General features: G+C 59.1%; 2 protein-coding genes across 3 annotated transcripts in view; one reads left to right on the top strand and one right to left on the bottom strand.

The window, feature by feature from the left end:
- Positions 1 to 8,428, bottom strand: part of LOC140402967 (tropomodulin-4-like) — a 43,949-nt gene extending 35,521 nt beyond the window's left edge. The window contains exon 1 of the mRNA XM_072490617.1: positions 8,303 to 8,428. The gene's annotated coding sequence lies outside the window, so the exon portion shown is untranslated. The remainder of the gene's footprint in view (positions 1 to 8,302) is intronic.
- Positions 1 to 11,230, top strand: part of LOC140402969 (semaphorin-6D-like) — a 1,151,034-nt gene that overhangs the window by 101,840 nt on the left and 1,037,964 nt on the right. The gene's annotated exons all lie outside the window — the stretch shown is intronic.

The raw sequence follows: 11,230 nt of genomic DNA, 5'->3' as shown, positions 1-11,230 counted from the left end.
CTCACATTCCCCTCTTTCGACGAGGGAACGTGTCTGCAATCGGAGCCACATATGAGGAGAGCTCAGGCACAGGCGACGGAAAGCTCGGTCGCAGAGGTCGGTTCGAACGAGCGTCTCAAAGGAGGAGAGAGGGAGAGAGGGAGTGAGAGAGGGGGAGAGGTGGAGCAAGGGACTTCCAGAGTTCAGGCGCCCCCCCCCCCCCCCCCCCCCCCAGGCACCTGAAGGCACGGTCTCCAATGGCGGAGCGATGGGAATCGGGGGGGATGCTCGAGAGGCCGGGATTGGAGGAGCGCAGAGATCTCGGAGGGGTGTAGGGAGCTGGAGGAGGTTACAGAGATAGGGAGGGGGTGTCGGGGCTGGAGGAGGTTACAGAGATAGGGAGGGGGTGTAGGGAGCTGGAGGAGGTTACAGAGATAGGGAGGGGGTGTAGGGGCTGGAGGAGGTTACCGAGATAGGGAGGGGGTGGCAGGGCTGGAGGAGGTTACAGAGATAGGGAGGGGGTGGAGGGGCTGGAGGAGGTTACAGAGATAGGGAGGGGTGTAGGGGCTGGAGGAGGTTACAGAGATAGGGAGGGGGTGTAGGGGCTGGAGGAGGTTACAGGGATAGGGAGGGGGTGTAGGGGCTGGAGGGGGTTACAGAGATAGGGAGGGGGTGTAGGGGCTGGAGGAGGTTACAGAGATAGGGAGGGGGTGTGGGGGCTGGAGGAGGTTACAGAGATAGGGAGGGGGTGTAGGGGCTGGAGGAGGTTATAGAGATAGGGAGGGGGGGTGTAGGGGCTGGCGGAGGTTACAGAGATAGGGAGGGGGTGTAGGGGGCTGGAGGAGGTTACAGAGATAGGGAGGGTGTGTAGAGGCTGGAGGAGGTTACAGAGATAGGGAGGTGGTGTAGGGGCTGGAGGAGGTTACAGAGATAGGGAGGGGGTGTAGGGGCTGGAGGAGGTTACAGAGATAGGGAGGGGGTGTAGGGGCTGGAGGAGGTTACAGAGATAGGGAGGGGATGTAGGGGCTGGAGGAGGTTACAGAGATAGGGAGGGGGTGTCGGTGTTGGAGGAGGTTACAGGGATAGGGAGGGGGTGGCGGGGCTGGAGGAGGTTACAGAGATAGGGAGCGGGTGTAGGGGCTGGAGGGGGTTACAGAGATAGGGAGGGGGTGTCGGTGTTGGAGGAGGTTACAGGGATAGGGAGGGGGTGGCGGGGCTGGAGGAGGTTACAGATAGGGAGGAGGTGTAGGGGGCTGGAGGAGGTTACAGAGATAGGGAGGGGGTGTAGGGGCTGGAGGAGGTTACAGAGATAGGGAGGGGGTGTAGGGGGCTGGAGGAGGTTACAGAGATAGGGAGGGGGTGTAGGGGGCTGGAGGAGGTTACAGAGATAGGGAGGGGGAGTAGGGGCTGGAGGTGGTTACAGAGATAGGGAGGGGGTGTAGGGACTGGAGGAGGTTACAGAGACAGGGAGGAGGTGTAGGGGCTGGAGAAGGTTACAGGGATAGGGAGGGGGTGTAGGGGCTGGAGGAGGTTACAGAGATAGGGAGGGGGTGTAGGGGGCTGGAGGAGGTTACAGAGATAGGGAGGAGGTGTACGGGCTGGAGGAGGTTGCAGAGATAGGGAGGGGGTGTAGGGTCTGGAGGAGGTTACAGAGATAGGGAGGGGGTGTAGGTGTTGGAGGAGGTTACAGGGATAGGGAGGGGGTGTAGGGGCTGGAGGAGGTTACAGAGATAGGGAGGGGGTGGCGGGGCTGGAGGAGGTTACAGAGATAGGGAGGGGGTGTGGGGACAGGCTGAAGGAGGTTACAGAGAGAGGGAGCGGTTGTGGGGACTGGAGGGGGTTACAGAGATAGGGAGGGGGTGTAGGGGCTGGAGGAGGTTACAGAGATAGGGAAGGGGTGTAGGGACTGGAGGAGGTTACAGAGATAGGGAGGGGGTGTGGGGACAGGCTGAAGGAGGTTACAGAGAGAGGGAGGGGGTGTGGGGACTGGAGGAGGTTACAGAGATAGGGAGGGGGAGTAGGGGCTGGAGGTGGTTACAGAGATAGGGAGGGGGTGTAGGGACTGGAGGAGGTTACAGAGACAGGGAGGTGTAGGGGCTGGAGGAGGTTACAGAGACAGGGAGGGGGTGTAGGGGCTGGAGGAGGTTACAGAGATAGGGATGGGGTGTAGGGGGCTGGAGGAGGTTACAGAGATAGGGAGGGGGTGTAGGAGGGGGATGGGGAGGGGGTGTGGGATGGGGAGGGGGGGTGGGGGTGGGAGGGGGAGTGTGTGTGGGATGGGGAGGGGGTGTGGGAGGGGGGTGTGGGAGGGGGATGGGGAGGGGGTGTGGGATGGGGAGGGGGTGTGGGATGGGGAGGGGGGGTGGGAGGGGGATGGGGAGTGGGGGTGGGAGGGGGAGGGTGTGTGGGATGGGGGAGGGGGTGTGGGAGGGGGAGGGGGTGTGGGAGGGGGTGTGGCGACAGGCTGAAGGAAGGAGCTCACGATTGAAAACCAAAACAAATTGGACCTGACTTGAAATCAATCTCGAGAATTCAAAGTGTCAACCCCCTCCAGGATTGTCCCGGAGATCTGGGAATTCAGCATCCATCCCTGGCGAGCGTGCCCATGAGGAACACCATTGGGAACTTTAAAAAAGTCCTATTTACAAGACAAAGATAAGTTAGCTTAGTGCCGATGGCGAAACTCGCGATCCCAGTGCCAGAGGCCAAGACCACCAATCAGGTTTGGAAGGAGCATACTCAATGTTCAGTTGGCCAGGGGGACGGCGTACGCACGCTAGGATTGGTGCAATGAGTAACCAATGATGGGGGATCTGACTGGAGGGAGGGGGGTCGCACGAGACGTCCGTTCAATCAGTAAGTTGGAAATTCCAACAAATATTGCGATTCAATCCCGTCGGGTTCACTAATTCTCCTTTAGGACGGCAAACTGCCCGGTGTGGTATATGCTCGACTCCAGACCGCCACACACACACACACACACACACACACAGCGGTGTGCTCGGTTCAAGGGGGCAAAGAGCGATGGGTGACAAATGTTGGGGGACGCCCAGTGATTCCGCCCCCCCTTCATCCACTGGAAAGAATGAAGAGACTCTTGCTCAATATGGAGGAGGTTGTAACCTCTCCCGCTCAGTAACTGGGCAGTGTTTCAGTCGAATTGTGCCTCAGGGCTCAGTGAGGCCCCCCCCCCCTCTCTCGTCTCAGAGTGGGAAAGGCAGGGGTTTGAGTCCCCATCCTGGGGTTTGGAGCACCATAATGCAGGCCGACACTCCCAGTGCCAATACTGAGGGAGCGCCGCACTGTGGGAGGGTCAGTACTGAGGGAGAGCCGCACTGTGGGAGGGTCAGTACTGAGGGAGCGCCGCACTGTGGGAGAGTCAGTACTGAGGGAGTGCTGCACTCTGGGAGGGTCAGTACTGAGGGAGCGCTGCACTGTCTGAGGGTCAGTACTGAGGGAGAGCCGCACTGTGGGAGGGTCAGTACTGAGGGAGTGCCGCACTGTGGGAGAGTCAGTACTGAGGGAGCGCCGCACTGTGGGAGGGTCAGTACTGAGGGAGCACCGCACTGTGGGAGGGTCAGTACTGAGGGAGCGCCCGCACTGTGGAAGTGTCAGTACTGAGGGAGCGTCGCACTGTCAGAGGGTCAGTACTGAGGGAGCGTCGCACTGTGGGAGGGGTCAGTACTGAGGGAGTGCCGCACTGTGGGAGGGTCAGTACTGAGGGAAGTGCCGCACTGTGGGAGGGTCAGTACTGAGGGAGTGCCAGCACTGTGGGAGGGTCAGTACTGAGAGAGCGCCGCACTGTGGGAGGGTCAGTACTGAGGGAGTGCTGCACTGTGGGAGGGTCAGTACTGAGGGGAGTGCCGCACTGTCGGAGGGTCAGTACTGAGGGAGCGCCGCACTGTGGGAGGGTCAGTACTGATGGGAGCACCGCACTGTCAGAGGGTCAGTACTGAGGGGAGTGCCGCACTGTCGGAGGGTCAGTACTGAGGGAGCGCCGCACTGTGGGAGGGTCAGTACTGAGGGAGCACCGCACTGCGGGAGGGTCAGTACTGAGGGAGCGCCGCACTGTGGGAGGGTCAGTACTGAGGGAGCAACCTGGGGAGAATGTTCCAGAAGACGGGGGGGAAGGTAGGGAAGCGGGAAGGGGATGGGGGATGGGGGACGGGGGTGGGGTAAGTGACGCCTGCAGAGAGCCAGCCCACAGATTGAGCTGGATGGCCTCTTTCTATGCAGGTCCCAGGGAATTTAGGTCAGCATGAGAGCGGGAGGAGGGCGAGCCCCAATATCCGATAATAAATCCTAGACTATGGGACTCGCTCCCACAGGGAGTGGGGAGAATGTGGGACTCGCTCCCACGGGGAGTGGGGGAGAATGTGGGACTCGCTCCCAAGGGGAGTGGGGAGAATGTGGGACTCCCTCCCACAGGGGAGTGGGGAGAATGTGGGACTCGCTCCCACAGGGAGTGGGGAGAATGTGGGACTCCCTCCCACAGGGAGTGGGGGAGAATGTAGGACTCGCTCCCACGGGGAGTGGGGGGAGAATGTGGGACTCGCTCCCACAGGAGTGGGGGAGAATGTGGGACTCGCTCCCACGGGGAGTGGGGAGAATGTGGGACTCGCTCCCACGGGGGAGTGGGGAGAATGTAGGACTCGCTCCCACGGGAGTGGGGGGAGAATGTGGGACTCGCTCCCACAGGGAGTGGGGAGAATGTGGGACTCGCTCCCACAGGGAGTGGGGGAGAATGTGGGACTCGCTCCCGACGGGGAGTGGGGGAGAATGTAGGACTCGCTCCCACGGGCGGAGTGGGGGGAGAATGTGGGACTCGCTCCCACGGGGAGTGGGGAGAATGTGGGACTCGCTCCCACGGGGAGTGGGGGAGAATGTGGGACTCGCTCCCAAGGGGGAGTGGGGGAGAATGTAGGACTCGCTCCCACGGGGAGTGGGGGGAGAATGTGGGACTCGCTCCCACGGGGAGTGGGGGAGAATGTGGGACTCGCTCCCAAGGGGAGTGGGGGAGAATGTGGGACTCGGCTCCCACGGGAGTGGGGAGAATGTAGGACTCGATCCCACGGGGAGTGGGGGAGAATGTGGGACTCGCTCCCACGGGGAGTGGGGAGAGCATGTGGGACTCGCTCCCAAGGGGAGTGGGGGAGAATGTGGGACCTCGCTCCCACGGGGAGTGGGGAGAATGTAGGACTCGCTCCCACGGGGAGTGGGGGAGAATGTGGGACTCGCTCCCACGGGGAGTGGGGAGAATGTGGGACTCGCTCCCAAGGGGAGTGGGGGGAGAATGTGGGACTCGCTCCCACGGGGAGTGGGGAGAATGTAGGACTCGCTCCCACGGGGAGTGGGGAGAATGTGGGACTCGCTCCCACGGGGAGTGGGGAGAATGTGGGACTCGCTCCCAAGGGGAGTGGGGAGAATGTGGGACTCGCTCGCAAGGGGAGTGGGGGGGGAGAATGTGGGACTCGCTCCCACAGGGAGTGGGGAGAATGTAGGACTCGCTCCCACAGGGAGTGGGGAGAATGTAGGACTCGCTCCCACACGGAATGGGGAGAATGTGGGTCTCGCTCCCACGGGGGAGTGGGGGAGAATGTGGGACTCGCTCCCACGGGGAGTGGGGGAGAATGTGGGACTCACTCCCACGGGGGAAGTGGGAGAGAATGTGGGACTTGCTCCCACGGGTAGTGGGGGAGAATGTGGGATTCGCTCCCAAAGTGAGTGGGGGAGTATGTGGGACTCGCTCCCACGGGGAGTGGGGGAGAATATGGGACTCGCTCCCACAGGGAGTGGGGGAGAATGTGGGACTCGCTCCCAAGGGGAGTGGGGGAGAATGTGGGACTCACTCCCAAAGTGAGTGGGGGAGTATGTGGGACTCGCTCCCACGGGGGAGTGGGGGAGAATGGTGGGACCCGCTCCGATGGGACTGGGGGAGAATGTGGGACTCGCTCCGACGGGGGACTGGGGAAGAATGTGGGACTCGCTCCGACGGGGAGTGTGGGAGAATGTGGGACTCGCTCCCCACACGGAATGGGGAGAATGTGGGTCTCGCTCCCACGGGGAGTGGGGGAGAATGTGGGACTCGCTCCCACGAGGAGTGGGGGAGAATGTGGACTCGCTCCCACGGGAGTGGGGAGAATGTGGGAATATTTGGAAAGGGGAGTGGGGAGAATGTGGACTCGCTCCCACACGGAATGGGGAGAATGTGGGTCTCGCTCCCCACGGGGAGTGGGGGAGAATGTGGGACTCGCTCCCAGGGGAGTGGGGGAGAGAATGTGGGACTCGCTCCCACAGGGAGTGGGGGAGAATGTGGGACTCGCTCCGACGGGACTGGGGGAGAATGTGGGACCGCTCCCGACGGGGAATGGGGGAGAATGTGGGGACTCGCTCCGACGGGGACTGGGGGAGAATGTGGGACTCGCTCCGACGGGGAGGTGGGGAGGAATGTGGGACTCGCTCCCCACATGGAAATGGGGAGAATGTGGGTCACGCTCCCACGGGGAGTGGGGGAGAATGTGGGACTCGCTCCCACGGGGAGTGGGGAGAATGTGGGACTCGCTCCCACGGGGAGTGGGGGGAGAATGTGGGACTCGCTCCGACGGGTCTGGGGGAGAATGTGGGACTCGCTCCGACGGGACTGGGGGAGAATGTGGGACTCGCTCCCACGGGGAAGTGGGGGAGAATGTGGGACTCGCTCCGACGGGGAAGTGGGGAGAATGTGGGACTCGCTCCCACATGGAATGGGGAGAATGTGGGTCTCGCTCCCACGGGGAGTGGGGGAGAATGTGGGTCTCGCTCCCACGGGGAGTGGGGAGAATATGGGACTCGCTCCCACAGGGAGTGGGGGAGAATGTGGGACTCGCTCCCAAGGGGAGTGGGGGAGAATGTGGGACTCACTCCCAAAGTGAGTGGGGGAGTATGTGGGACTCGCTCCCACGGGGAGTGGGGGAGAATGTGGGACCCGCTCCGATGGGACTGGGGGAGAATGTGGGACTCGCTCCGACGGGGACTGGGGGAGAATGTGGAACTCGCTCCGACGGGGAGTGGGGAGAATGTGGGACTCGCTCCCACACGGAATGGGGAGAATGTGGGTCTCGCTCCCACGGGGAGTGGCGGAGAATGTGGGACTCGCTCCCACGAGGAGTGGGGGAGAATGTGGGACTCGCTCCCACGGGGAGTGGGGAGAATGTGGGAATATTTGGAAAGGGGAGTGGGGAGAATGTGGGACTCGCTCCCACACGGAATGGGGAGAATGTGGGTCTCGCTCCCACGGGGGAGTGGGGGAGAATGTGGGACTCGCTCCCACACGGAATGGGGAGAATGTGGGACTCGCTCTCACGGGGAGTGGGGGAGAATGTGGGACTCGCTCCCACGGGGTGTGGGGGAGAATGTGGGATTCGCTCCCACGGGGTGTGGGGGGAGAACGAGGGACTCGCTCCCAAAGGGCGTGGGGGGGAGAATGTGGGACTCGCTCCCATGGGGAGTGGGGAGAATGTGGGACTCGCTCCCACAGGGAGTGGGGGGAAATGTGGGACTCGCTCCCACAGGGAGTGGGGGAGAGTGTGGGACTCGCTCCCACGGGGAGTGGGGGGAGAATGTGGGACTCGCTCCCACGGGGAGTGGGGGAGAATGTGGGACTCACTCCCCGGGGAGTGGGGGAGAATGTGGGACTCGCTCCCACATCTAACAATGGACATGGGAGATGGGGGGAGGTGGGTGCTCTTTCGGAGGGTTGGTGCACACCCGATTGGCTGAGAAATCTGCTCTGAGGAATATTTGGAAAGGGAACAGATGATTTTCAGAAACAAAATTGAGATCGTACAGCACTGAGAGCGAAAAACGGCAGGTTTTTCAACAGAGGTAGATTTCCGCCTTGAAGACGCTGATTAAACCCACGTAACGATTGCAAACGATTATCTATAAATATATATATAGATTTTGTTTAAAATAGAGCGAGCTCACAAGAACAGATTAAACACAGAAACCAGAGTCCTGGACAGATAACGGGATTTAAATGTCAATCTTGGACCCCGCTCCTTTTCGACTGAAGTCCAACATTTCTAACTAACCCCGCATCTCCGAGTCGACCGGTCATTGAGGAAAAGGAACGTTGGAGAATCTGTGAACGGTTCGGATATTCATTTGATTGCAATTTCGTTTTAAGAACACCCCCCCCCCCCACCCCACCCACTCCCCGCTTTGCAACCCATTTCCTCGAGATGTTTGCAGTGTCAGCCCTTGTCCGGCCCCGGGAGAAAGCCCGCTTCCCGCGCCCGATATTCAGCAGTAGAAGCGACAAGAGCTTTGTAAAGAAGCTTACCCCTGGTTCCTGGCTGTGAGGGCAGAGTGGACAGCCCCTGGGGGAGGGCGGTTCAGGGACTGAGCCTGCCTCCAGTCACATCAGGCATGACTCATCTAGGGATTAGGACGCCCAAAAAAGGCACCGAGGGTGGGGCCCGCATGTCCTGTTTTCCCCCGACAAGCCCAGGCTGGTGCTGCAGTGACAAGAGGGCTGATCTGGGCCCTGATTGTCAGGGCAAGAGGCACCGGGCGGATTGGGGAGGGCCAATTTAGCACGGCCAATCCACCTAACCCGCACATCTTTGGACACTGAGGGACAATTTAGCACGGCCAATCCACCTAACCCGCACATCTTTGGACACTGAGGGACAATTTAGCACGGCCAATCCACCTAACCTGCACATCTTTGGACACTAAGGGACAATTTAGCACGGCCAATCCACCTAACCTGCACATCTTTGGACACTAAGGGGCAATTTAGCACGGCCAATCCACCTAACCTGCACATCTTTGGACACTAAGGGACAATTTAACACGGCCAATCCACCTAACCCGCACATCTTTGGACACTAAGGGACAATTTAGCACGGCCAATCCACCTAACCCGCACATCTTTGGACACTAAGGGACAATTTAGCACGGCCAATCCACCTAACCTGCACATCTTTGGACACTAAGGGACAATTTAGCACGGCCAATCCACCTAACCTGCACATCTTTGGACACTAAGGGGCAATTTAGCACGGCCAATCCACCTAACCCGCACATCTTTGGACACTAAGGGACAATTTAGCATGGCCAATCCACCTAACCTGCACATCTTTGGACTGTGGGAGGAAACTGGAGCACCCGGAGGAAACCCACGCAGACACGGGGAGAACGTGCAGACTCCGCACAGACAGTGACCCAGAGCCAGGATCGAACCAGGGACCTCGGCGCCGTGAGGCAACAGCGCTAACCCACTGCGTCACCCTCCCCATCGCAGCCTTAACTCGTAGGGCAGGAATCGCTCTTAAAAACCGAACATCGGTGGAGAACGCGCGCAGGTGGGGGGGGTGGGGGGGGATCGAACTGTCTTCCTCCTCGGAAGGTCGGGGGGGGGGCAATGCGGATACGTCGGGACAACTCGGTCTGGCGCCCCATTCGGAGACCGCGGTCCGAGAGGAAGGGAGCCGTCTTCAGCGCCAGGGGATTGATACGTGGAGAGACCGAGAGATTTGTCCTCCTTGATCGACGGGGGGGGGGTAATACAGAACTTCAGGGGGTTAAAGGACTTTGCGTGGTAACGCGGTCAGGAGCAATGCTGCGTCAACAGTGCCACCTGCTGACTGTGTGGTGCTGCTGCAGGCTGGCAGGAGCAGGGGAAGGGGGTTGTTCATCAATATAAAATGGGTTTCACTCAATACAACAGCTCGAGGCGCTTCGCAGGATTGTCATTGAGAAATCTCTGAATCCCGGGTCATATGAGGCGTCAGGGGCAGGATTGATAGCGCGGTGGAAGTGGTCAGTTATAAGCTGTGTCTCAGAGAGAGAGAGAGAGTGAGAGAGAGACGCAGAGAGAGAGAGACGCAGAGAGAGAGAGAGAGAGACGCACTGAGAGAGACTCAGAGAGAGACAAAGAGACAGAGACAGACATAGAGAGAGACACGGAGGCACACACACACACACACAGAGAGTGAGACAGGGAGAGGGAGAGAGAGAGTGAGACAGGGAGAGGGAGAGACAGACCGATGGGGAGAGACCGAGGCGGATAGGTTTGGAGCTATGGAGGATTCGGTGATGATCTTTCAGGAATCACTGGAGGCAGGAAGGGTCTCAGAGGACTGGAAAGTGGCTCATGTAACACAACTGTTTAAGAAGGGAGGGAGGGAGGCAGAAGACGGGAAATTATAAGCCAGTTAGCCTGACTTCGGACATTGGTAAGATTTTAGAGTCCGTTATTAAAGATGAGATCGCGAAGCACTTGGAAGTGCTTGGTAAAATATTACTGAGTCAGCACAGCTTCGTCAAGGGGAGGTCGTGTTTGACAAATCTGTTACAGTTCTTTGAGGAGGTAATAAGGAGATTAGACAAAGGAGAACCAGTGGATGTGATTTATTTAGATTTCCAGAAGGCTTTTGACAAGGTGCCGCATGGAGACTGTTAAATAAGTTAAGAGCTCATGGTGTTACGGGTAAGATCCGGGCGTGGATAGAGGATTGGCTGACTGGCAGAAGGCAGAGAGCGGGGATAAAGGGGTCTTTTTCAGGGTGACAGCCGGTGACTAGTGGTGTGCCTCAGGGGTCGGTGCTGGGACCATAACTTTTCACAATATACATTAATGATCTGGAAGAAGGAACTGAAGGCACTGTTGCTAAGTTTGCAGATGATACAAAGATCTGTAGAGGGGCAGGTAGTATCGAGGAAGCAAGGGGGCTGCAGAAGGATTTGGACAGGCTGGGAGAGTGGGCAATGAAGGGGCAGATGGAATACAATGTGGAAAAGTGTGAGGTTATGCACTTTGGAAGGAGGAATTTAGGCACAGACTATTTTCTAAATGGGGAGATGCTTAAGAAATCAGAAGCACAAAGGGACTTGGGAGTCCTTGTTCACGATTCTCTTCAGGTTAACGTGCAGGTTCAGTCGGCAGTTAGGAAGGCAAATGCAATGTTAGAGTTCATGTCGAGAGGGCCAGAATACAAGACCAGGGATGTACTTCTGAGGCTGTATAAGGCTCTGGTCAGACCCCATTGGGAGTATTGTGAGCAGTTTTGGGCCCCGTAGCTAAGGAAGGATGTGCTGGGGCCTTGGAAAGGGTCCAGAGGAGGTTCACAAGAACGATCCCTGGAATGAAGAGCTTGTCGTATGAGGAACGGTTGAGGACTCTGGGTCCGTATTCGTCGGAGTTTAGGATACCACCATTACACGTGAGAACACCACCCACCAGGTACGCGGTACATACTCGTGC

This window comes from Scyliorhinus torazame, chromosome 26 (genome assembly GCF_047496885.1).
Source record: "Scyliorhinus torazame isolate Kashiwa2021f chromosome 26, sScyTor2.1, whole genome shotgun sequence".
Lineage (NCBI taxonomy): Eukaryota > Metazoa > Chordata > Chondrichthyes > Carcharhiniformes > Scyliorhinidae > Scyliorhinus > Scyliorhinus torazame.
Note: the sequence above shows the minus strand (reverse complement) of the source record. Positions and strands in the feature narration are given on the sequence as shown.